Here is a 23,553-nt window from a genome sequence, read left to right as displayed (position 1 = left end):
CTTCTAGGAAATCTCAGAGGCTGCTGACAGAAGACGGAACCTCCCCACACTCAGCTTTCCAGAACACGCCTGAGTGTGTGGGGAAGGTGTGGAGCCACCCTCCACTCAGACACCTGGGGTCACAGGTGTTCCCTAGTAGGTGGAATTTTGCTAATTTCCTCCCCAGCCCATGGGGAAGCACTCACTTTTACTTGGCCTTCCAGTAAAACCCCTCATTTCACAGCAGACTGCCCTAGGAAACATTCATGGAATGCACACGAAGGGCTTGTAGGGGATCCCAGGCCCTGGTGAAAGAAGAAGGAACCTTCCCACACTCAGCACTCAGGAACATGTCTGAGACTTTTGGGGAGGTGGGGAGCCACACTCCAAGCAGTTAACTGGGGTCACAGGTGTTCCCTGCTGGGGTTATTCCGCTAATTCCCTACAATGTCGATGGGGAGGCACTCACTGCTGCTTGGCTTTCCAGCTAAATCCCCACATTTCCCGGTCAGACCGCCGAAGGAAACATTCAGGTAACACACACAAATGGCTTCTAGGGGATCCCAGGTGCTGCTGAGAGGAAACGGATCCTCCCCACACTCAGCATTCTGGAACACGGCTGAGTGTTGTGGGAGGTGACAAGCCACCCTCCACGCAGCTACCTGATGTCACCACTGTTCCCTGGTAGGGAGAATTCTGCTAATTACCTCCCCTGCCCAGGGGGATGCACTCACTGCTACTAGGCTCCCAGCCCAACCACAGCCTTTTCCTAGAAGCCTGCTCTAGACAACACTCTGTGAAGGCATGCAAAGAGCTTCTAGTAGATCTCAGGCACTGCTGACAAGAAGACAGAACCTCCCCATATTCAGCATACTGGAACATGGCTGAGTGTGTGGGGGAGCTGTGGAGCCACCTTCCATGCAGACATTTGGGGTCACAGGTGTTCCCTGTAGGTGGAATTTCGCTAAATACCTCCCCAGTCCATGGGGTGGCACTTGCTGATACTTGGCTTTCCAGCACAAACCCCACATTTCACAGGCAGTCTGCCCTAGGAAACACTCATATAACACACGCAAAGGGCTTCTAGGAGAACCCAGGTGTTGCTGAAAGAAAATGGAACATCCCCATATTCAGCATTCTGGAACATGGCTGAGTTTTGGGGGAGGTGATGAGCCACCCTCCAAGCAGCTACCTGATGTCATAGGTTTTCCCTGGTAGGGGGAAGTCCGCTAATTACTTCCCATGCCCATGGGGAGGCACTTGCTTCTTCTTTCTTTACAGCCAATCCCCTGTGTTTCCCTGTCAGACCGCCCAAGGAAACACTCAGGGAACACATGGAAATTATTCTAAGAGTTCCCAGGTGCTGCTGACAGAAGACAGAAACTCCCCACATTCAGCAATCTGGAAAAAGGCTGATGGTGTGTGAGAGTTGGGGAGCCAGCCCTCCACTGCAGCTAAATGGGGTCACAGGTTTTCCCTTGTAGGTGGAAGTACACTAATAACCTCCACTGTCCATGAAGAGGCACTCGCTTCTACTTGGCTTTCCAGCCGAACCCCATATTTCCCTGATAGACCGCCCTAAGAAACACTCAGTGAAGTCACGCGAAGGGCTTCTAGGTGATCCCAAGCACTGCTGACAAAAGACGGAACCTCCCCACAGTCAGCATTCCAGAACATGGCTGAGTGCATTTGGGAGATGGGGAGCCTGCACTCCACACTGCTTCCTGGGGTCACAGTTTTTCCCTAGTGTGGGGAAGTCCGCTAATTACCTCCTCTGTCCATGGGGAGGCACTCCCTTCTCCTTTGCTTTCCAGCACAACCCCCGCTTTTCCCTGGCAGCCCACCCAATGGAATACTCAGGGAACACATGGGAAATTCTTCTGCGAGTTCCCAGGTGCTGCTGACAGAAGACGGAATCTCCCCAAACTCAGCATTCTGGAAAATGCCTGAGGGTGACTGAGAGTTGAGGAGCCGCCCTTCATGCAGCTAACTGGTGTCACAGGTATTCCATGTTAGAGGGAAGGACCCTAATCATCTGCACTGTCCATGAAGAGGCACTCTCTACTACTTCATTTTCCATCCCAACCCCCACATTCCCTGGCAGACCTGCCCTTGGAAACAAGCAGGGAAGGCACCCAAATAGCTTCTAGGAGATCCAAGGCACTGCTGACATAAGATGGAACCTCCCAACACTCAGCATTCTGGAAGACAGCTGAGTGTGTGGGGGAGGTGGTGAGCTACCCTCCATGCAGATAAATCGGGTCACAAGTGTTCCCTGGTAGGGGGAAGTCCGCTAAATAACTCCCCTCTCCATGGGGAAGTTCTCTTTTCTACTTGGATTTCCGGCCCAAACTCTGACTTTCTGCCTTAGGAGACCGCCTTAGGAAACACTCAAGGAAGACACATGAAGGGCATCTTGGAGATCCCAGGTGCTGCTTACAGAACATGGAACCTCCCCACACACAGCATTCCGGATCAAGGCTGAGTGTGTGGTGGATTTGGGAAGCCAAACTCCACACAGCTAACTGGGGTCACTTCTGTTCCCTGCTAGGTGTATTTCTGCTAATTATCTCCCTTGTCCATGGGGAGGCACTTGCTGCTACTTGGATTTCCAAGCTAACCCCCACCTTTCCCTGGCAGCCCGCCCAAGGAAAATACTCATGGAACACATGGAAAATGCTTCAATGAGATCCCAGGCGATGCTGAAAAAGATAGAATCCTTCCCACACTCAGCACTCCGGAAAATAGCTGAATGTGTGTGAGTGGGGAGCCGACTACCACGCAGTTACCTGAGATCACAGGTGTTCCCTGGCAGGAGGAAGTCCGCTAATTACCTCCCAAATCCAATGGAGAGATGCTCTCTGTTACTTTGGTTTCCAGGTCAACCACCATATTTTCCTTGCAGCCCGCCCTAGGAACACTCAGGGAAGGCAAACGAAGGTCTTCTAGGAGATCTCAGGCACTGCTGAAAGACGGAACCTCCCCACACTCAGCATTCAAGCACAAGGATGAGTGTGTTTGGGAGGCGGGGAGGAGACACCCACTAGCTACCTGGGTTCACAACTGTTCCCTGGTAGGGGGAATTCTGCTAGTTACCTCCCCTGTCCATGGGGAGGCACTTGCTTCTACTGGGCTCCCAGCTCAATCATAGCCGTTTCCTTGCAGCCTGCCATAGGAAACACTCAGTGAAGGCATTCGAATGGCTTCTAAGAGATCCCAGGCACTGCTGAGAAGACGGACCTCCCCACATTCAGCATTCTGGAACAAGCCTGAGTGTAGTGGGAGGTGGGGAGCCCCACTCCACTGCAGCTACCTGGGGTGACAGGTGTTCCCTTGTAGGGGGAATTCTGCTAACTTACCTCCCCTTTCCATGGGTAGGCACTCAATGCTACTTGAACTTCCAGCACAACCCCAAACTTTCCATGGCAGCCCGCCCTAGGAGGCACTTAGGGAAGGCATGCTAAGGGCTGGTAGGAGATCCCAAGTGTTGCTGACAGAAGACGGATTCCTCCCTACTCTCAGCATTCCTGGAGAAGCCTGAGTGTGTGGGGGAGTGAGCGAGCTGACCTCTACACAGCTACCTAATGTCACAGGTATTCCCAATTAGTGGGAAGGTCCTCCAGTTACCTCCCCTGTCCATGGGGAGGCACTCACTGCTAATTGGATTTCCGGCAAAACTCCCACCTTCCCCTGGCAGCCCGCCCTAGGAAACACTCATGGAAAACACGCGAAGGGCTCTTAAGACATCTCAGGAACTGCTGACAAAACACAGGAACGTCCGCACACTCAGCATTCCATAACAATAATGAGTAAGTGGGGATGGTGGGGTGATGACTTACACGCAGCTACCAGGGGTCACAGGTGTTCCATGGTTGAGGTAGTTTCTGTAATTACCTCCCCAGTCGATGGGGATGCACTCAGCTGCTACTTGGTTCCCCAGCCAAACCACCGCATTTTTCCTGGCAGCCCGACCTAGGAAACACTAAGGGAATGCAAGTGAATGGTTTCTGGGAGATCCCAGGCACTGCTTACAGAAGACGGAACCTCCCCACACTCAGCATTCTGGAACAAGGATGAGTGTGTGGGATAGTAGAGGAGCCGAACCCCATGCAGCTACTTGTGTCACAGGTTTTCCCTGGTTGGGGGAATTCTGCTAATTGACTCCCTTCTCCATGAGGAGGCACTCACTGCTACTTGGATTTCCAGCCCAACCCCCAAATTTCCCTGGCAACACGCCCTATTAAGTACTCAAGGAAGGCACTGCAAAGTACCTCTAGGAGATCCCAGGTGCGGCTGACAGAAGTCGGAACCACCCTACACTCAGCATTCAGGGACAAGTCTGTGTGTTTGGAGGAGGAAGCGATCCACACTCCACACAGCACCTAATGCCACAGGTGTTACCTTGAAGGGGAATTCCGCTAATTACCTCCCCTGTTCATGGGGAGGCACTCGCTGCTACATGGATTTCCAGCACAAGACCCAACTTTCCCTGCCAGCATTCACTAGGAAACACACGGGAAGGCATGCGAAGGGCTTCTAGGAGATCCCAGGTGCTGCTTACAGAAGATGGAACCTCCCCCAGCAATCCTGAACACGGCTGAGTGTAGGGGGATGTAGGGAGCCAAACTCCATGCTGCCACATGTGGTCACAGGTGTTCCCTTGTAGGGGGAAATAAGCTAAAAACCTCCACTGTCCATGAAGAGGCACTCGATTCTTCACTTTCCCGCCCAACCCCCGCCTTTCCCTGGCACACCGCCCTATGAAACACACAGGGAAGGCACCCAAATGGCTTCAAGGAGATCCCAGATGCGGCTGAGAGAAGACAGAACCTCCCCACACTCAGCATTCCAGAACAAGGCTGAGTGTGTGCGGGAGTTGGGGAGGAGAACACCACACAGCTACCTGGTGTAACCGATGTTCCCTGGTAGGGGGAATTCTGATAATTAACTCCCATGTCCATGTGAGGCATCGCTGCTACTAGGCTCCCAGACCAACCACCACCTTTTTCTTACAGCCTGCCCTAGGAAACTCTCAGTGAAGGCATGCGAAGGGCATCTACAAAATCCCAGGTGCTGCTGAACAGAAGACAGAACCTCCCCAAGCTCAGCATTCTGGAACATGGCTCAGTGTGTGGGTTCTGTGGTGAGGCATTTTCCATGCAGCTACCTGGGGTCAGATGTGTTTCCTGGTAGGTGGAGTTCAGATAATTACCTCCCCTGTCCATGAGGAGGCAGTCACTTCTTCATGGCTTTCCAGCAAAACCCCCAAAATTCCCTGGCAGCACGCCCTAAGAAACAGGGAAGGCACATATAGGGCTTCTAGGAGATCCCAGGCTCTGGTGACAGAAGACGGAACCTACCCACACTCAACATTCCAGAACACGGCTGAGTGTGAAGGGGAGTTGTGGTGCCACACTCCACTATGCTACCTGGGGTCACAGTTGTTCCCTAGTACTGGGAAATCTGATAAATACATCTGCTGTCCATGGGGAGTCACTCGCTGGTACTTGGCTTTCCAGCTCAACCCCCGACTTTCCTTGACAGCCCACAAAATGAAACCCTCAGGGAACACATGGGAAATGCTTCTTTGAGATCCCAGGAGCTGCTAACAGAAGACGGATCCTCCTCAAACTCAGCATTCCAGAAAACGGCTGAGTGTGTGTGAGATTTGGGGAGTTGCCCTCTACGAAGCTACTTGGGGTCACAGGTGTTCCCTGGTAGGGTGAAGTACGCTAATTACATCCACTGTCCATGAAAAAGCACTCGTTGCTTCTTCGCTTTCCATCCCAACCCCCATTTTCCCTGGCAGACCAAAATTGGATACACTCAGGGAAGTCACACAAAGAGCTTATAGGCTATCCCAGGTGCTGCTGACCTAAGACGGAACCTCCCCACACTCAGAATTCTGACAATAGCCTGAGTGTGTAGGGGAGTTGGGGAGCCAAACTCCACGCAGCTCCCTGAGGTCACTGGTGTTCCTGAGTAGGGGGAAGTCCACTAATTACCTCCCCTGTCCATGGTGAGGCTCTTGCTGCTACATGACTTTCCTGCAAAAGCCTCATCAGTCCCTGGTAGTCTGCCAATGGAAACACTCATGGAAGACACCCGAAGGGCTTTTGAAGATCCCAGACGCTGCTGACAGAAGACAGAACCTCCCCACACTAAGCATTCCAAAACAAGGATAACTGTGTGGAGGAGGTCGGGAGCCGCCTTACACGCAGCTCTTTAGGGTAATAGGTGTTCCCTGGTAGGGGGAACTCCTCTTATTACCTCACATTTCCATTGGGAGGAACTCGCTGCAACTTGGCTCTCTAGCCCAACCATCACATTTTCCTCTCAGCCCGCCCTGTGAAACACTCAGGGAAGACAAAAAAAGGCTTCTAGGAGATCCCAGGCCCTGTTCACAGAAGACGGAACCTCCCCACAGTAAGCATTCCAAAACAAATCTAAGTGTGTGTGTGAGTTCGGGAACCGCTTTCAACGCAGATGCTTAGGGTAAAAGGTGTTACCTTAGTACGGGAACTCCTCTAATTATCTCCCCTTTCCATGGGGAGGAACTCACTGCTACTTGTCTCCCCAGCAAAACCCCATCTTTCCCTGGCAGCCCGCCCTAGGAAACATTTAGGGAAAACATGTGAATGTCTTCTACTGGCATCTCAGGTGCTGATAACAGAAGACAGAACCTCCAGACACTCAACATTCCAGAAAAAGGCTGAGTGTGTGTGAGTTGGGGTGCTGATTACTACGCAGCTAACTGAGGTCACAGGTGTTCCCTGGCAGGACGAAGTCCGCTAAATACCTTCCCACTCCATGGGGAGACACTCGTTGTTACTTTGGTTTCCCGCCCAACCACTGCATTTTCCTAGCAGTCCATCCTAGGAAAAATCATGGAATGCACGTGAAGGGCTTCTAGGAGATACCAGCCGATATGGAAAGAAGACGGAACCTCCCCACACTCAGCTTTCCATCAAAGGCTGAGTGGGTTTGGGAGGCGGGAAGGAGAAACCCATGCAGCTACATGAGTTCACCACTGTTACCTTGGTAGGCATAATTATTCTAATTAACTCCCCATCCATGGGGAGGCACTCACTGCTACTTGGATCCCCAGACGTACCCACCAACTTTTTCCTGATAACCCGCCCTAAGAAACACTGAGGAAACACGTCAAAGGCTTCTAGTAGATCCGAGGCACTGCTGACAGAAAACTGAAACTCCCCACACTCAGCATACCTGAACATGGTTGACTGCGGGAGATGGGGAGGCGAACCCCACCCAGATAACTGGGGTCACTGCTGTTCCCTCGTAGGGGTAATTCCTCTAATTACCTCCCCTGTCCATGGGGAGGCACTTGCTGCTACTAGGCTCCCAGCACAACAACCACCTTTTCCTTGCAGCCTGCCATTGGAAACACTCAGTGAAGGCACATGAAGGGATTCTAGGTGATCACAGGTGCTGCTTACAGAAGATGGAACCTACCAAAACTCAGCATTCCAGAACCAAGTTGAGTGTGTGTGGGATGTGGCGAGCTGAACCCCACGCAGCTACCTAGGGTCACAGATGTTCCCTGCTACAGGGAATTCTGATAATTACATCCTCAATCCATGGAGAGGCACTCGCTGCTACAGTGGATTTCCAGCATAAGCCCCACCTTTCCATGGCAACATGCCCTAAGAAACAACCGGGAAGTCACTCAAAGGGCTTCTAGGCAATCCCTGGTTCTGCTGACAGAAGACGGAACCTCCCCACACTCAGCATTGTAGAACACAGCTGAATTGTGGGAGAGGTGGGGAGCCGCACTCCATGCAGCTACCTGGGGTCACAGGTGTTCCCTGGAATTGGGAAGTCCGCTAAATATCTCCCCTATCCATTGGGATGTTCTCACAACTAGTTGGCTTTGCAGCCAAACCCCCGAATTTCCCTGGCAGACCACGCTAGGAAACACTCAGTGAAGACACGTGAAGGGCTTCTAGGAGAGCCAAGGCACTGCTGACAAAAGAGGGAACCTCCCCACACTTATCATTCCGGAACACTGACTGAGTGATTGGGTGAAGTGTGGAGCCACACACCAAGCAACTACATGGGGCTCACAGTTTTTCCCTGGAAGGGGGATGTCCACTAATTACCTCCCCTGTCCATGGGGAGGCACTCATTGTTTCTTGGATTTGCAGCCCTACTATCCCTGGGATCCCGCCATAGGAAACACTCCGGAAATGCATGCAAATGGCTTCTAGTAGATCCCATGTGCGGCTGATAATCGACGGAACCTCCTCACACTCAGCATTCCATGACAAGGCTGAGTGGGTGTGGGAGTTGTCCAGCCGCACTCCACTCAGCAACCTGGGGTCACAGGTGTTACCTGGGAGAGGGAATTCCTCTAAATACCTCCCCTGTCCATGGGGAGGCACTTGCTGCTACTTGGCTCCCCAGCCCAACAACTGCTTTTCCTTGCAGCTTGCCCTAGCAAACAGTGAAGGAATGTGAAGGGCTTCTATGAGATCCCAGATGCTGCTGACAGAAGACGGTACCGCCCCACACTCAGCATTCCGGATCATGGTTGAGTGTGTGTGGAATGTGTGCAGTCAACCTCATCACTGCAACCTGGGATCACATGTGTTCCTTTGTCGGGCGAATTCCACTAATTACCTCCCCTGTCCATGGGGAAGACCTTGCTGCTACTTGGCTTTCCAGCATTATCCCAACATTTCCAGGGCAGCCCTCCCTAAGAAACACTCAGGGAACAAACGTGAAGGGATTCTAGGAGATAAAATGCACTGCTGACAGAAGATGGAACATCCCAACTCTCAGCAATCCTGAACAAGATTGAGTGTTTGCAGGTGTCGGTGAGGAGACACCACGCAGGTAACTGGGGTCACAGATTTTCCCTGGTAGGGGGAATTCTGCTAAATACCTCCCACGTGCATGGGTAGGAACTCACTGCTACTTGGTTCCCCAGAACAACAGCCTTTCCCTTGCAGCCTGCCATAGGAAACACTCAGTGAAGGCACACAAAATCTTCTAGGAGATCCAAGGCACTGCTGACAGAAAATGGAAACTCCCAACACTCAGCATACTGGAACACGTCTGAGTGTGTTAGGGAGGTGGCGAGCCACCAACCACGCAGATAATGGGGTCACAAGTGTTCCCTTTTATGGGGAATTCCGCTAATTACCTCCCATTTCCATGGGGAGGACCTTGCTGCTACTTGGATTTCCAGCACAAATCCCGCCTTTCCCTGGTAGCCCGCCCTAGTAATCACTCAGGGAATGCACGGGAAGGGCTTGTAGGTGATCCCAGGTGCTTCATACAGAAGACAGAACCTTCCCAAACTCAGCATTCTGGCACAAGACTGAGTGTGTGAGGGAGGTGGGGTGCCAACATCCACACAGTTATCTGGGATCACAGGTTTTACACTTAAGGGGGAAGTCCACTAAATACCTCCCCAGTCCATGGAGAGGGACTAGATGCTATTGGTTTTCCTGCCAAAAGCATGCCTTTCCCTGGTAGCCCGTTTAGGGAACACTCAGGGATGCCACACAAACAGCTTCTAGAGTATCCCAGGGGCTGCTGACAGAAAAAGGAACCTCCCCAAACTCAGCTTCCGGACCACAGCTGAGTTTGTAGGGGAAAGAGGAGAGTCGCCCACCTTGAAGCTACCTGGGGTAACAGGTATTCCCTGCTAGGAGGAATTATTCTAAATTCCTCTCCTGTCCATGGGGAGGCACTCGCTGTAACTTAGGTTTCCAGCCCAACCTCCGACTTTTCCTGTGCACAACAGCACTGGGAAACAATCAGGGAAGACAAGTGAAGGGCTTCTAGGAGATCCCAGGTGCTGCTGATAGATGATGGAACATCGCCACACTCAGCATTCTGGAACAAGATTTGAGTGTGTGGTGGATGGGTGTAGCCACACTCCACGCAGCTACCAAGGGTCAAAGGTGTTCCCTGGTAGGGGGAAGCCCCCTAATTCAATCCTCTGTCCATGGGGAGGTAATCGCTGCTACTTGGTTTCAAGCAAAATCCCCATATTTTCCTGGCAGCCTGCCCTTAGAAACTCTCAGGGAACACACATGAATAGCTTTTGGATATCCCAGGTCCTGCTGACTGAAGAAGGAACCTCCCAACACTCAGCCATTTTCCAGAATTCTGAGTTTTCTCATTTTCCAGAATGGCTGAGTTTTCCAGCCATTCTGGAAAATGGCTGAGTGTGTTGGGGAGCTGGCGAGCCATGCTCCACGCAGCTACATGGGTTCATAGGTGTTCCCTGTTACAGGGAATTCTGATAATTACCTCCTGCGTCCATGGGTAGGCACTCATAGATACTTGGATTTCCAGCAAAACCCCCAACTTTCCCTGGTAGTCCATGCTAGGGATCACTAAGGGAAAACATATGAATGGCTTATAGGGGATCCCAGGTGCTGCTGACAGAAAACGGAACCTCCCAAAACTCAGCATTCTGAAACAAGGCTGAGTGTGTGGGGGAGTTGGGGTGCCAAACTCCACTGCAGGTACCTGGGGTCACAGTTGTTACCCTGTAGGGGGAAGTCCGCTAATTTACCTCCCTGGTCCATGGAGAGGAACTCACTGCTACTTGGCTTTCCTGCCCAACCACCACCTTTCCCTGGCAGCCCACCTTAGGAAACGCTCATGGAAGCCCCATGAAGAGCTTCTAGAATATCCCAGTCCCTGCTGACAGAAAATAGAACCTCCCCCAAGTCAGCCACTGGAACACGGCTGTGTGTGCAGGGGTAGGTGGAGAGCCACATTCTATGCAGATACCTGGGATCACAGGTGTTCCCTGGTAGGAGGATATCCTCTAAATACATCCCCAGTGCATGCAGAAGCACACGCTTTAAGTTGGGATTCCAGCCAAACCCCCGCCTTTCTCTGGTCGACAGCAATAAAGGAACACTCAGGAAAGACACTCGAAGGGCTTCTAGGAGATCCCAGGCGCTGCTTATAGATGATGGAACCTCCTAATACTCAGCTTCCAGAACATGAATTAGTATGTTGGGGAGGTGGAAAGCCGACCTAACCACAGCTACCTGGGTTCACAGGTGTTCCCTGGTAGGGGGAAGTCCGCTAAATAACTCCCCTACCAATGGGGAAGTACTCTCTGTTAATTGGCTTTCCAGCCCAACTCCAGCATTTTCCTGGCAGGTCAAGTGAGGAAACACTCAGGGAAGGCACGTGAAGAGCTTCTAGGAGATCCCAGGCATTGCTGACAGAAGACGGAACCTCCCTACACTCAGCATTCTGCTACAAGGCTGAGTGTGTGTGGGAGGTGGGGAGCGGAATTTCATGCAGCTTCCTGGTGTCACAGGTGTTCCCTGGTAGGAGGAAGTCCTCTAACCACCTCCCCTGCCCATGGGGAGACACACGCTGTAAGTTGGGTTTCAAGATCAACCCCCGTCTTTCCATAGCTGACAGCGCTAGGGAACAATCAGGGAAGACACGTGAAGGGTTTCTAGTAGATCCCATGCACAGCTGAGAGATGATGGAACCTCCCCATACTCAGCTTCAAAAACACGAATGAGTGTGTTGGGCAGGTGGAAAGCCAAAATCAGTGGAGCTACCTGGGGTCACAGGTGTTCCCTGGAATTGGGAAGTCCGCTAAATATCTCCCCTATCCATTGGGATGTTCTCACAACTAGTTGGCTTTGCAGCCAAACCCCCGAATTTCCCTGGCAGACCACGCTAGGAAACACTCAGTGAAGACACGTGAAGGGCTTCTAGGAGAGCCAAGGCACTGCTGACAAAAGAGGGAACCTCCCCACACTTATCATTCTGGAACATGACTGAGTGATTGGGGGAGGTGTGGAGCCGATAAAACACGCAGCTACCAAGAGTCACAGTTGTTCCCTGATAATGGGAAGTCCGCTAATTCTCTCCTCTCTCCATGGTGAGGCAATCGCTGCTAATTCGCTTTGCAGCAAAATCCCCATATTTCCCTGGAAGACCGCCCTAAGGAACTCTCAGGGAATACAAGTGAAAGGCTTCTAGGTTATCCTATGTGCTGCTGACAGAAGACGGAACCTCCCCACACTCAGCATTCTGGAACATGGCTGAGTGTATTGGGGAGATGGTGAGCCACCTTCAACGCAGCTACCTGGGTCAAAGATGTTCCCTGCTTTTGGGAATTCCACTAATTTCCTCCCCTGTCCATGGAGAGGCTGTCACTGCTATTGGCTTCCAAGCACAACACCCGACTTTCCCTGGCAACCCGCCATAGGAAACACTCAGGGAAGTCACACAAAATGATTCTATGAAATCCCATGTGCTGTAGAAGGAAGACAGAACCTCTCCACATTCAGCATTTTGGAAGTCAGCAGTGTGTGAAAGGGAGGTGGCGAGGAGCAATCCTCATAGCTCCCTGGGGACAGAGGTTTTCCATAGTACGGGGAACTCCTCTAATTTCCACCCCTGTTCATGCGGAGGCCCTCACTGCTACCTGGTTTTCTAGACCAACCCTAGCGTTTCCCTGAAATCCCGCCCTAGGAGCACTCAGGGACAGCAGGATATGTGTTCCAGGAGATCCCAGGCGCTGCTGAATGATGTAACCTCATGACACTCAGCAAACTGGATCATGTCTGAGTGTGTGGGGGAAGTTTTTGAGCCACGTTCCACGCAGGTACATGGGGTCACAAGTGTTCCCTTGTATGTGGAATTCTGCTAAATACCTAAACTGTCCATAGGGAGGCACTCACACCTACTTCGTGTTCCAGGATACCCCCAATGTTTCCCTGGCAACCCACCTTAGGAAATCTCATGGAAATCATGGAAGAGTTTCTAGGGAATACCAGGTGCTACTGACAGATGACTGGACCTCCAAACTCCGCATTCCAGAATATCACTGAGAGTGTGTGGGTGGAGTTGAGCCGCAATACACACAGCTACCTGAGGTCACAGGTGTAGCCTGGTAGGGAGAAGTCCGTTAATTAACTCGTCTGCATTGTGGAAGCACTCGCTGCTTCCCGGCTTTCCAGCAAATCCCCCAATATTTGCCTTTCAGCCCTCCCACGGAAAAAACTCAGGGATTGCATGCGAAGGGCTTATTGGAGAGCCCAGGCACTGCTGAACAAAGACAGAACCTTCCAACACTCAGCTTTCTTGAACATGGCTGAGAGTTTGGGGGAGATGATGAGCCACCATCCATGCAGGTACCTGGGACACAGGTGTTCCCTGGTTAGGGGAATTCTGCTAATTACCTCAGTGTCCATGGGGAGGCACTCAATACTAATTGGCATTCGAGCACAACCCCAAACTTTCCGTGGGAGATCACCTTAGGAAACACTCAGAGAAGGCATGCAAAGGGATTCTAGGAGATCCCAGGTCCTGCTGACAAAAGATAATCTCCACACGCTCTGCAATTCAGAACACGGCTGTGTGTGTGCAGGTGGTGGGATGCCAAATTCCAAGGCAGGTAAATTTGGTCAAATGTGATCCCTGGTAGAGGGAATTTCACAAATTACCGCCCTGTCAATAGGGAGGCCTTCACTTCTACTTAGATTTCCAGCCCAAACCCCAATTTTCCCTGACAGCCTACCCTAGAATACACTCTGCAAATGCACGCAAAAGACTCCTAGCAGATCCCAGGCACTGCTGAAATAAGATGGATTCTCCCATCACTGAGAAATCTGGAAGATTGTTCAGTGAGATTGTGAGGTGGGGTGCCACCCTCCACGTTGCTAACTGGGGTCACAGGTGTTCCTTGTATGAGGAAGACAGCTAATTTCGTCCCCAGTCCATGGGCAGGCAAACACTGCTATTATATTTGCAGCTCAACCACTGCCTATCCCTGATATCTTGCCTTAGTTAACAGTCAGGGAAGGCACGTGAATTGCTTCTCGTAGATCCCAGGCTCTGTTAACAGAAGAGGTAAACTCCCCACAATCAGAACTCAGCAACAAGGTTGTGAGTGTGGAGGAAGGGACGACATGCCCCTACATGAAGATACATGGGGTAACAGTTATACCCTGATAGGGGAAATCCGCTAATTTCCTCCCATATACATGGGGAGGCCCTTGCTGCTACATCGCTTTCCAGCACATCCCCTGAATTTCCCTGGCAGCACGCCATATTGTACACTCAGGGAAGGAACGTGAATGGCATTTAGAGATCCCAGGCTCTGCTGACAGAAGACTTAACTTCCCCAAACTCGGTATTCAACAAAAAGTCTGACAGTGTGGTGTAAGTGGGGAGTGGCATTGAACAGAGCAACCTGGGGTCACAGGTGTATCCAGGTAGGGGGAATTCCACTAATTAGCTCGCCAGTCCATGAGGATGCACTCGCGGCTACTTGTATTTCCAGCACAATCACAGCATTTCCCTGGCAGCCCACACAAACAAACAAACAGGGAAGGTAAGGGAATGCTTTCTAGGAGATCACAGGCACTACTGACAGAAAATGGAACCTCCCCACACTCAGAATTCCACAAATCTGAGTGTTTAGGGTATTGAGTAGCCACACTCCACGCAGCTACCTGGGGTCACAGGTGTAGCCTTGGTAGGGGGAAGTCCGCTAGTTACCTACCCAGAACATGGGGATGCACTCGCTGCTATTTGGTTTTCCAGCACAATCCCAGAATTTCCCTGGCAGCCCGCACTACTAAACACACAGGGAAGGCAAGGGAATGCCTTTTGGAAGATCCCAGTCACTGCTGACAGTAGACGGAACCTCCCCACACTCAGAATTCCAGAAAAAGACTGAGTGTGTTGGGTTTTGAGAAGCCGCCCTCCACACAGTTACCTGGGGTCTCAGGTGTTCCCAGGTAGGGGGAAGTTCGCTAATTACCTCCACTGTCCAAGGGGAGGCCCTACAGCTATTTGGCTTTCCAAGCATCATCCACAGCTCACTGGCAGTCCGCACTAGTAAAGACTTAAAGAAGAAACATTAAGAGCTTCTGCAATGTTCCAGGCACTGCTGACAGAAGACTTAACCTCTCCACACTCAGAAATCTGGAACACGGCTGAGTTTGTGGTGGAGGTGGTGAGCCGCACTCCACGCAGATAATTGGGGTCACAAGTGTACCCTGGTAGGGGGAAGTCAGCTAAATACCTCCCTGTCCATAGGGAGACACTCACTGCTTCTTGGCTTTCAGCATATCCCCCGCCTTTCCCTGCAGCCAGCCTAGGAAACACAAAGGGAAAGCACGCAAAGGGCTTCTAGGAGATCCTAGGATTTGCTGACATATGACAGAATCTCCCAAACTCAGAATTCTGGATAATGGCTGACAGTGTTTGGGAGTTGGCAAGACTCCCTCCACGCAGTTCCCTGGGGTCTTACGTGTAGCCAAGTAGGGGGAAGTCCGCTAATTAACTCCCCAGTCCATGGGGATGCACTTGATGCAACTTGGTATTCTAGCACAATCCAAGGATTTCCCTGGCAGCCTGCCCTAGTAAACACTCAGGGAAGGCAAGGGATTGCATTCTAGGAGATCACAGGCACTGCTGAAAGAAGATGAAACATCCCAACCCTCAGAATTCCAGAACAAATCTGAGTGTGTTGGGTGTTGAGGAGCTGCACTCCACTCAGCAACCTGGGGTCACAGGTGTTCCCAGGTAGGGGGAACTTGGCTAAATTCCTATATTGCAAATGGGGAGGCTTCATTGCTACTTCGCTTTCCAGGCAAAACCCACAGTTCCCTGGCAGGCTGACCTAGTAAAGAATTATGGAAGGCATGCAAAGGGCTTCTAGGAGATTCCAGGCACTGCTGACATGAGACTTAACCTCTCCACACTCAGCAATCTGGAACACGGCTGAGTTTGTGGTGGAGGTGGTGAGCCGCACTCCACGCAGATAATTGGGGTCACAAGTGTACCCTGGTAGGGGGAAGTCAGCTAAATACCTCCCTGTCCATAGGGAGACACTCACTGCTTCTTGGCTTTCAGCATATCCCCCGCCTTTCCCTGCAGCCAGCCTAGGAAACACAAAGGGAAAGCACGCAAAGGGCTTCTAGGAGATCCTAGGATTTGCTGACATATGACAGAATCTCCCAAACTCAGAATTCTGGATAATGGCTGACAGTGTTTGGGAGTTGGCAAGACTCCCTCCACGCAGTTCCCTGGGGTCTTACGTGTAGCCAAGTAGGGGGAAGTCCGCTAATTAACTCCCCAGTCCATGGGGATGCACTTGATGCAACTTGGTATTCTAGCACAATCCAAGGATTTCCCTGGCAGCCTGCCCTAGTAAACACTCAGGGGAGGCAAGGGATTGCATTCTAGGAGATCACAGGCACTGCTGAAAGAAGATGAAACATCCCAACCCTCAGAATTCCAGAACAAATCTGAGTGTGTTGGGTGTTGAGGAGCTGCACTCCACTCAGCAACCTGGGGTCACAGGTGTTCCCAGGTAGGGGGAACTTGGCTAAATTCCTATATTGCAAATGGGGAGGCTTCATTGCTACTTCGCTTTCCAGGCAAAACCCACAGTTCCCTGGCAGGCTGACCTAGTAAAGAATTATGGAAGGCATGCAAAGGGCTTCTAGGAGATTCCAGGCACTGCTGACATGAGACTTAACCTCTCCACACTCAGCAATCTGGAACATGGCTGAGTGTGTGCTGGAGTTTGGAAGTCGCCATCCACGTTGTTACCTGCGGTCACAGGTGTTCCCTGGTATGTGGAATTCCGCTAAATACCTCTCCTGTCCATAGGGAGGCACTCACACCTACTTCGAGTTCCAGCCCACCCCCAGCATTTCCCTGGAACCCGCCTTAGGAAATCCCACGGTAGGCAAGATTAGAGCTTCTCGGACATTCCAGACGCTGCTGACAGATGACGCAACCTCACAACACTCAGCATTCCAGATTTCGACTGAGAGTGTGTGTGAAGGAATGAGCTGAGATACACGCAGTTACCTCATGTCAAAGGTGTAGCCTGGTAAGGGGAATTCTGCTAACTACCTAACCTGCCATGTGCAGGCACTTGCTGCTTCACAGCTTTCCAGCAAAATGCTCGCCTTTGTCTTTCAGCCTTCCCTAGGGAAATCTTATGAAATAAAAATGAAGGGATTATTGGAGATCCATGGCGCTGATGAAAAAGACGGAACCTCCCAACACTCAGCTTTCTTGAGCATGGCTGGGTGTTTGGGGGAGGTTATGAGCCACCCTCCAGGCAGGTACCTGGGACACAGGAGTTCCCTTGTAAGAGGAATTCCGCTAATAACCTCACTGAAAATTGGGAGGCACTAGATACTAATTGGCATTCCCACAAAGCCCCCAAATTTCCGTGGGAGCCCACCCTAGGAAACACTCAGAGTAGGCACACAAAGGACATTTAGAAGATCCCAGGTCCTGCTGACAAAAGATAATCTCCACACGCTCTGCATTTAAGAACACGGCTGAGTGTGTGTGGGAGGTAGGATGCCAACATCCACACAGCTAACTCTGGTCAAAGGTGTTCCCTGGTAGAGAGAATTACGCTAATTACCTCCCTGTCAATAGGGAGGCCCTAACTTCTACTAAGCTTTCCAGCCAAACCCCCAAATTTCCCTTGAAGCCCGCCCCAGAAAACACTCAGCAAACACACTCAAAACGCTCCTAGGAGAACCCAGGTGATGCTGACATAAGACGGATAGTCCCCAAAATCAGAAATCCGGAAGACGTTTGAGAGTGATTGTGAGCTGGATTACCACCCTCCACGTAGCTAACTGGGGTCACAGGTGTTCCCTTGTATGAGGAAGACCGCTAAATTCCTCCCCTGTCCATGGGAAGGAACTCCCTGCTATTGGATTTGCAGCTAAACCCCCACATATCCCTGACATCAAGCCCTAGTTAACAGTCAGGGAAGGCATGCAAAGTGCTTCTAGTAGATCCCAGGCACTGCTGACAGAAGACGGAACCTCCCCACAATCAGCATTCGGGATGACGGCTGTGAGTATGGAGCAGGGGATGACACAACCTCCACAAAGTTAGCTTGTTTAAAAGTTATTCTCTGGTAGGGGAAGTCTGCTAATTTACTCCCACATTAATGGAGAGGCTCTCAATGCTACTTGGCTTTCCAGCACTACCCCTGCATTTCCCTGGCAGCATGCCATAGGGAACACTCCGGGAATGCATATGAATGTCTCTTGAAATCCCAGGCTCTGCTGACAGAAGACTTATCCTCCCCAATCTCTGCATTCCAGAACAAGTCTGAGAGTGTGGTGGATGTGGGGAGCCTCATTACATGCAGCAACCTGGTGTTGCAGGTGTTCCCTTGTTCCCTGGTAGGGGGAATTCCGCTATTTACCTCCCCATTCCAAGGGGATGCACTCACTGCTACTTGGTTTTCCAGCAGAATCTCAGCATTTCCCTGGCAGCCCGCCCTAGTAAACACTTAGGGAAGGCAAGGGAATACCTTCTAGGTGATCCCAGTTGCTGCTGAAAGAAGACGGAACTCCCCACACTCAGAATTCTGGAACACGGCTCAGTGTGAGGGGGATGTGGATTGCCGACTACCACGCAGCTAACTGGGGTCACAGGTATTCCCTGGTATGAGGAAGTCCGCTAAGTTCCTCCCATGTCCATGGGGATGTACTTATTGTTATTGGCTTTCCAGCCTTACCCCCTAAGCTCCCTGGCAGCCCGTCTTAATTAACACCAAGTGAATTCATGCAAAATTCTTCTAGGATAAACTAGGAGCTGCAGAAAGAAGCCGGAGACTCCCCACACTCAGTATTCTGGATGTCGGCTCTGTGTGAAAGGGAGGAGGCTAGGCGCCCTCCTTGTAGCTCCCTGGGGACAGAGATTTTCCATATTCAGGGGAAGACCAATCATTACCTCACATGTCCATGGGGTGGCACTCACTAGTATCTGGGTTTCCAGCCACACCAGTGCCTTTCCTTGGCTACTCGCCCTAGGAAACACTTAGGGAATTCACGTGAATGGCTTCTAGGTAATACCAGGTGCTGCTGACAGAAGACAGAAAATCCCCACACACATAATTCCAAAACATGTCTGAGTGTGAGTGGTAGGTTGATTACCACCCTTCACGCAGATAATTTGGGTCACAGTTTTTCCCTGATATGAGGAAGTCCACTAATTTTCTCCATATTTCATGGGGAGCCCGCCACTGCTATTGAATTTCCACCACAACCCCCAACTTTCCCTGGCACACCGCCCTAGGAAACTCTCAGGGAAAGCACGAGGAAGGCTCCAAGGTGATCCCAGGAGCTGCTGATAGAAGACAGAACCTCCACACACCTAGCATTCTGGAACAAGGCTGAGTGTTTGGGGGAAGTGGCGAGCCATCCTCCACGCATCTAACCGGGTTCAAAAGTGTTGCATGGTAGAGGGAATTTTGCTAAATACCACCGCAGTTCTTGGGAAGTGAATCGCTGTTACTTGGGTTTCCAGCACAACCCCCCCAAAATTCCCTCACAGTCCAGCATATGAAACACTCAAAAAAGTCACACAAAAAGCTTGTAGGCGATCCCAGACACTGCAGAAGGAAGACGGAACCTCCCCACACTCAGCATTCCGGAAGTCTTCCATGGGCGAAATGAGGGGGCAAGGAGATTTCCTCATTGCTCCCTGGGGACAGAGGTGTTTCATGGTAGGGGGAAGTCCGCTAATTACCTCCCCTTATCATGGGGTGGCTCTCAGTGCTATTTGCTTTTCAGCCTGACAACCTAATTTCCCTGGTAGGCCGTCCTAGGAAACACTCAGGTTAGACAAGCAAAATCCTTCTAGGTTATCCCAGGTTCTGCAGAAGGAAGATGGAGTCTCACCACACTTAGCATTCCAAAACCTGATCGTGTGTGAAAGGGAGTGGGCGTGGAGCTCTCCTTGTAGATCCCTGGGGACGGAAGCTTTCCATAATTGGGGGAAGTCCACTAATTACCTAACTTTTCCATTGGAAGGCACTCGCTGATACCTGGGTTTCCAGCCACACCACCAACTTTCCCAGGAAACTCACCCTACGAAACACTAACTATAGGAAAGAGAATGGCTTCTAGGAAATCCAAGGTGCTGCTGACAAAAGACAGAATATCCACACAATCATAATTCCAAACATGGCTGAGTGTGAGGGGGAATTGGATTGCCACCCTCCACGCAGATACCTGGGTCACAGTTATTCCTTTGTATGAGGAAGTTCGCTAATTTCCTCCTCTGTCCATGTGGAGGCTGTCACTACTATTGTCTTCCCAGCAAAACCCCTAATTTCCCTGGCAGCCTGATATAGGAAACACTCAGGGAAGTCATGCAAAAGGTTTCTACGTGATCTCTGGTGCTGCAAAAGGAAGACGGAACCTCCCCACACTCAGCATTACAGAAGTCAGCCGTGTGTGAAAGGGAGGGGGCAAGGAGACTACTCAACGCTCCCTGGGGAGAGAGGTGATCCATGGTAGAGGGATGTCCAATAATTACCTCCTCTGTCTATGGGGAGGCCCTCGCAGCTACCTGGATTTCTTGACAAACCCAAGTTTACCTCTGGCAGACCGCCCTAGGAAGAATTCAGTGACAGCACAAAAATGTCTTCTTGGAGATCCCAGGCACTGCTGACTGAAGTTGTAACCTCCTGAAACTCAGCAAATTGGATCATGTCTGAAAGTGTGGGGGAGCTGTAGAGCTGTGTTCCACGCAGGTATATTGGTTCACAGGTGATCCCTTGTATGTGGAATTCTGCAAAATAACTCTCCTCTCCATAGGGAGGCACTCACACCTACTTCATCTTCCAGACCAACACCAGTCTTTCCCTGGCAGCCCACCATAAGTAATCTCATGGAAATCACGAGAAGTTTCTAGTTAATCCCTGGTGCTGCTGAAAGATGATGGAACCTCCCAAATATCAGCATTCAGGAATACATCTGAGATATTGTGGGAGGAGCTGAGTCAATATACACTCAGCTACATGGCATCAAAAGTGAAGCCAGGTAGGAGGAAGTCCGCTAATTACCTCCCCAGTCCATGGGGCGGTACTTGCATCTACTTGGGTTTCCAGCATAATCCCAGATTTTCTCTGGCAGCCCACCCTAGTAAACACTCAGGGAAGGCAAGTGAATGCCATCTAGGAGATCCCAGGCACTGCTAACAGAAGACGGAACCTCACCATACCCAGAATTCCAGAACAAGTCTGAGTGTGTTGGGTGTTGAGGAGCCGCCCTCCACTCAGCAAACTGTGGTCACAGGTGTTCCCATATAGGGGGAAGTTCACTAAATACTTCCACTGTTCATGGGGAGGCTTAACTGCTACTTGCTTTCCAGGCAACCCTCACAGTTCTCTGGCAGCCCACCCTAGTGAAGACTTAGGAAAGGCACAGAAAGGGCTTCTAGGTGATCGAAGTCTCTGCTGATGGAAGTCGGAACCTCCCTACACTCAGAATTCCAGAAGTATGAGTGTTTAGTGTATTGAACATCCACACTCCACGCAGCTACCTGGTTTCACAGTTGTACCCTGGTAGGGGGAAGTCCGCTAGTTACCTACCCAGAACATGGGGATGCACTCACTGCTACTTGGTTTTCCAGAACCATCCCAGCATTTCCCTGGCAGCCCGCACTAATAAACACACAGGGAAGGCAAGGGAATGCCTTCTAGGAAATCCCAGGCTCTACTGACAGAAGATGGTACCTCCCCACACTCAGAATTCCAGATAAAGTCTGAGTGTGTTGGGTTTTGAGGAGCCACCCTCCACACAGTTATCTGGGGTCTCAGGTGTTCCCAGGTAGGGGGAAGTTCGCTAATTACCTCCACTGTCCAAGGGGAGGCCCTACTGCTATTTGGCTTTCCAAGCAACAACCACAGCTCACTGGCAGTCCGCTTTAGAAAAGACTTACAGAAGGCTCATGAAGAGCTTCTACAAGGTTCCAGGCACTGCTGACAGAAGACTTAACCTCTCCACACTCAGATATCTGGAACACGGCTGAGTTTGTGGTGGAGGTGGTGAGCCGCACTCCACGCAGTTACTTGGGGTCACAAGTGTTCCCTGGTAGTGGGAATTCAGCTAAATACCTCCCTGTCCATAGGGAGACACTCACTGCTACTTGGCTTTCAGCATATCACCGACTTTCCCTGCAGCCAGCCTAGGAAACACAAAGGGAAAGCACGCAAAAGGCTTCTAGGAGATCCCAGGATTTGCTGACATATGACAGAATCTCCCAAACTCAGAATTCTGGATAATGGCTGACAGTGTTTGGGAGATGGCGAGACACACTCCACGCAGCTACACGAGGTCACAGGTGTTCTCTGTTATGGTGAAGTCTGCTAAATACCTCCCCTGTCCATGGGAAGGCCCTCGCTACTACTTGAATTTCCAGCCCAACCCCACATTTCCCTGGCAACTAGCCCTAGTAAACACTCATGGAATTCATGCGAATGGCATCTAGGAGATCCCAGGGTTTGCTGAGTCATGACGGAACCTCCCCGCTCTCAGAATTCTGGAACAAGTCATAGTGTTTGGGAGAGATGGGGAGCTGCCCTCCATGCAGCTCCCTGGTGTCACAAGTGTTCCCTTGCAGCTGGAATTCCATTAATAACCTCCTCAGTCCATCAGGAAGCCTTCGCTGCTACTTCGATTTCCAGGAGTACCACTGCCTTCTGATTTATCCTGCTTCTGAAACACTAAGTAAAGACATTGTAAGGAATTCTAGGAGATAGAAATTGCTGCTGAGAGAAGACAACCTCCGCATACTCGACGTTTAAGAACATGGCTGTGTGTGTGCAGCAGGTGGGGAGATGCTTTCCACACAGCACCTGGGGTCACAGTTATTCCCTGGATGGGGGAAGTCCAGTAACTTCCTCCCCAATCCAATGGGAGGCTCCCACTGCTCCTTTATTTTGCAGCACAACCTGTGCCTTTCCCGGGAAGACCACCCTATAAAACACTGTTGGAAAGCACGTGAAGGGCTTGTAGGAGATCCCAGGCTTTCCTGACAGAAGACAGAAACTCCCCACACTCAGAATTCATGTACAAGTTTCATTGTGAGGTGCAGGATGATTCCTGTGTGGTCACAGGTATTCCCTGGTATGAGGAAGTCCACTAATTTCCTCCCCTGTCCAAGGGGAGGCACTCGCTTTTTCCTAGATTTCTAGACCAACCCTAGCTTGTAGCTGGCAGCCCACCATAATTAGCACTCAGTGATACCACGACACTGTCTTCTAGGAGATCCCAGTTGCTGCTGACTGAAGAAGTAAACTGCTGACATTCAGCAAACCGGATCATATCTGAGTGTGTGGTGACTTGTTAAGCCATGTTCCATGCAGATATATGGGGTCACAGGTGTTCCCAGTTATGTGGAATTCCTCTAAATACCTCTCATGTCCATAGGGAGGCACTCACTCCTACTTCGAGTTCCAGCCCACCCCCAGCATTTCCCTGGCACCCCGCCATAGGAAATCTCACGGTAGGCAAGAGTAGAGCTTCTAGGACATCCCACATGCTGCTGACAGATGACACAACCTCACAACACTCAGGATTCCAGATTTCGACTGAGAGTGTGTGGGAGGAAGTGAGCCGAGATACACGCAGTTACATCATGTCAAAGGTGTAGCCTGGTAAGGGGAATTCTGCTAAATACCTCACCTGCCATGTGCAGGCACTTGCTGCTTCACAGCTTTGCAGCAAAATGCTCGCCTTCGTCTTTCAGCCTTCCCTAGGG

The sequence above is a fragment of the Camelus ferus genome, chromosome 36 (assembly GCF_009834535.1).
Source record: "Camelus ferus isolate YT-003-E chromosome 36, BCGSAC_Cfer_1.0, whole genome shotgun sequence".
NCBI lineage: Eukaryota > Metazoa > Chordata > Mammalia > Artiodactyla > Camelidae > Camelus > Camelus ferus.
Note: the sequence above shows the minus strand (reverse complement) of the source record.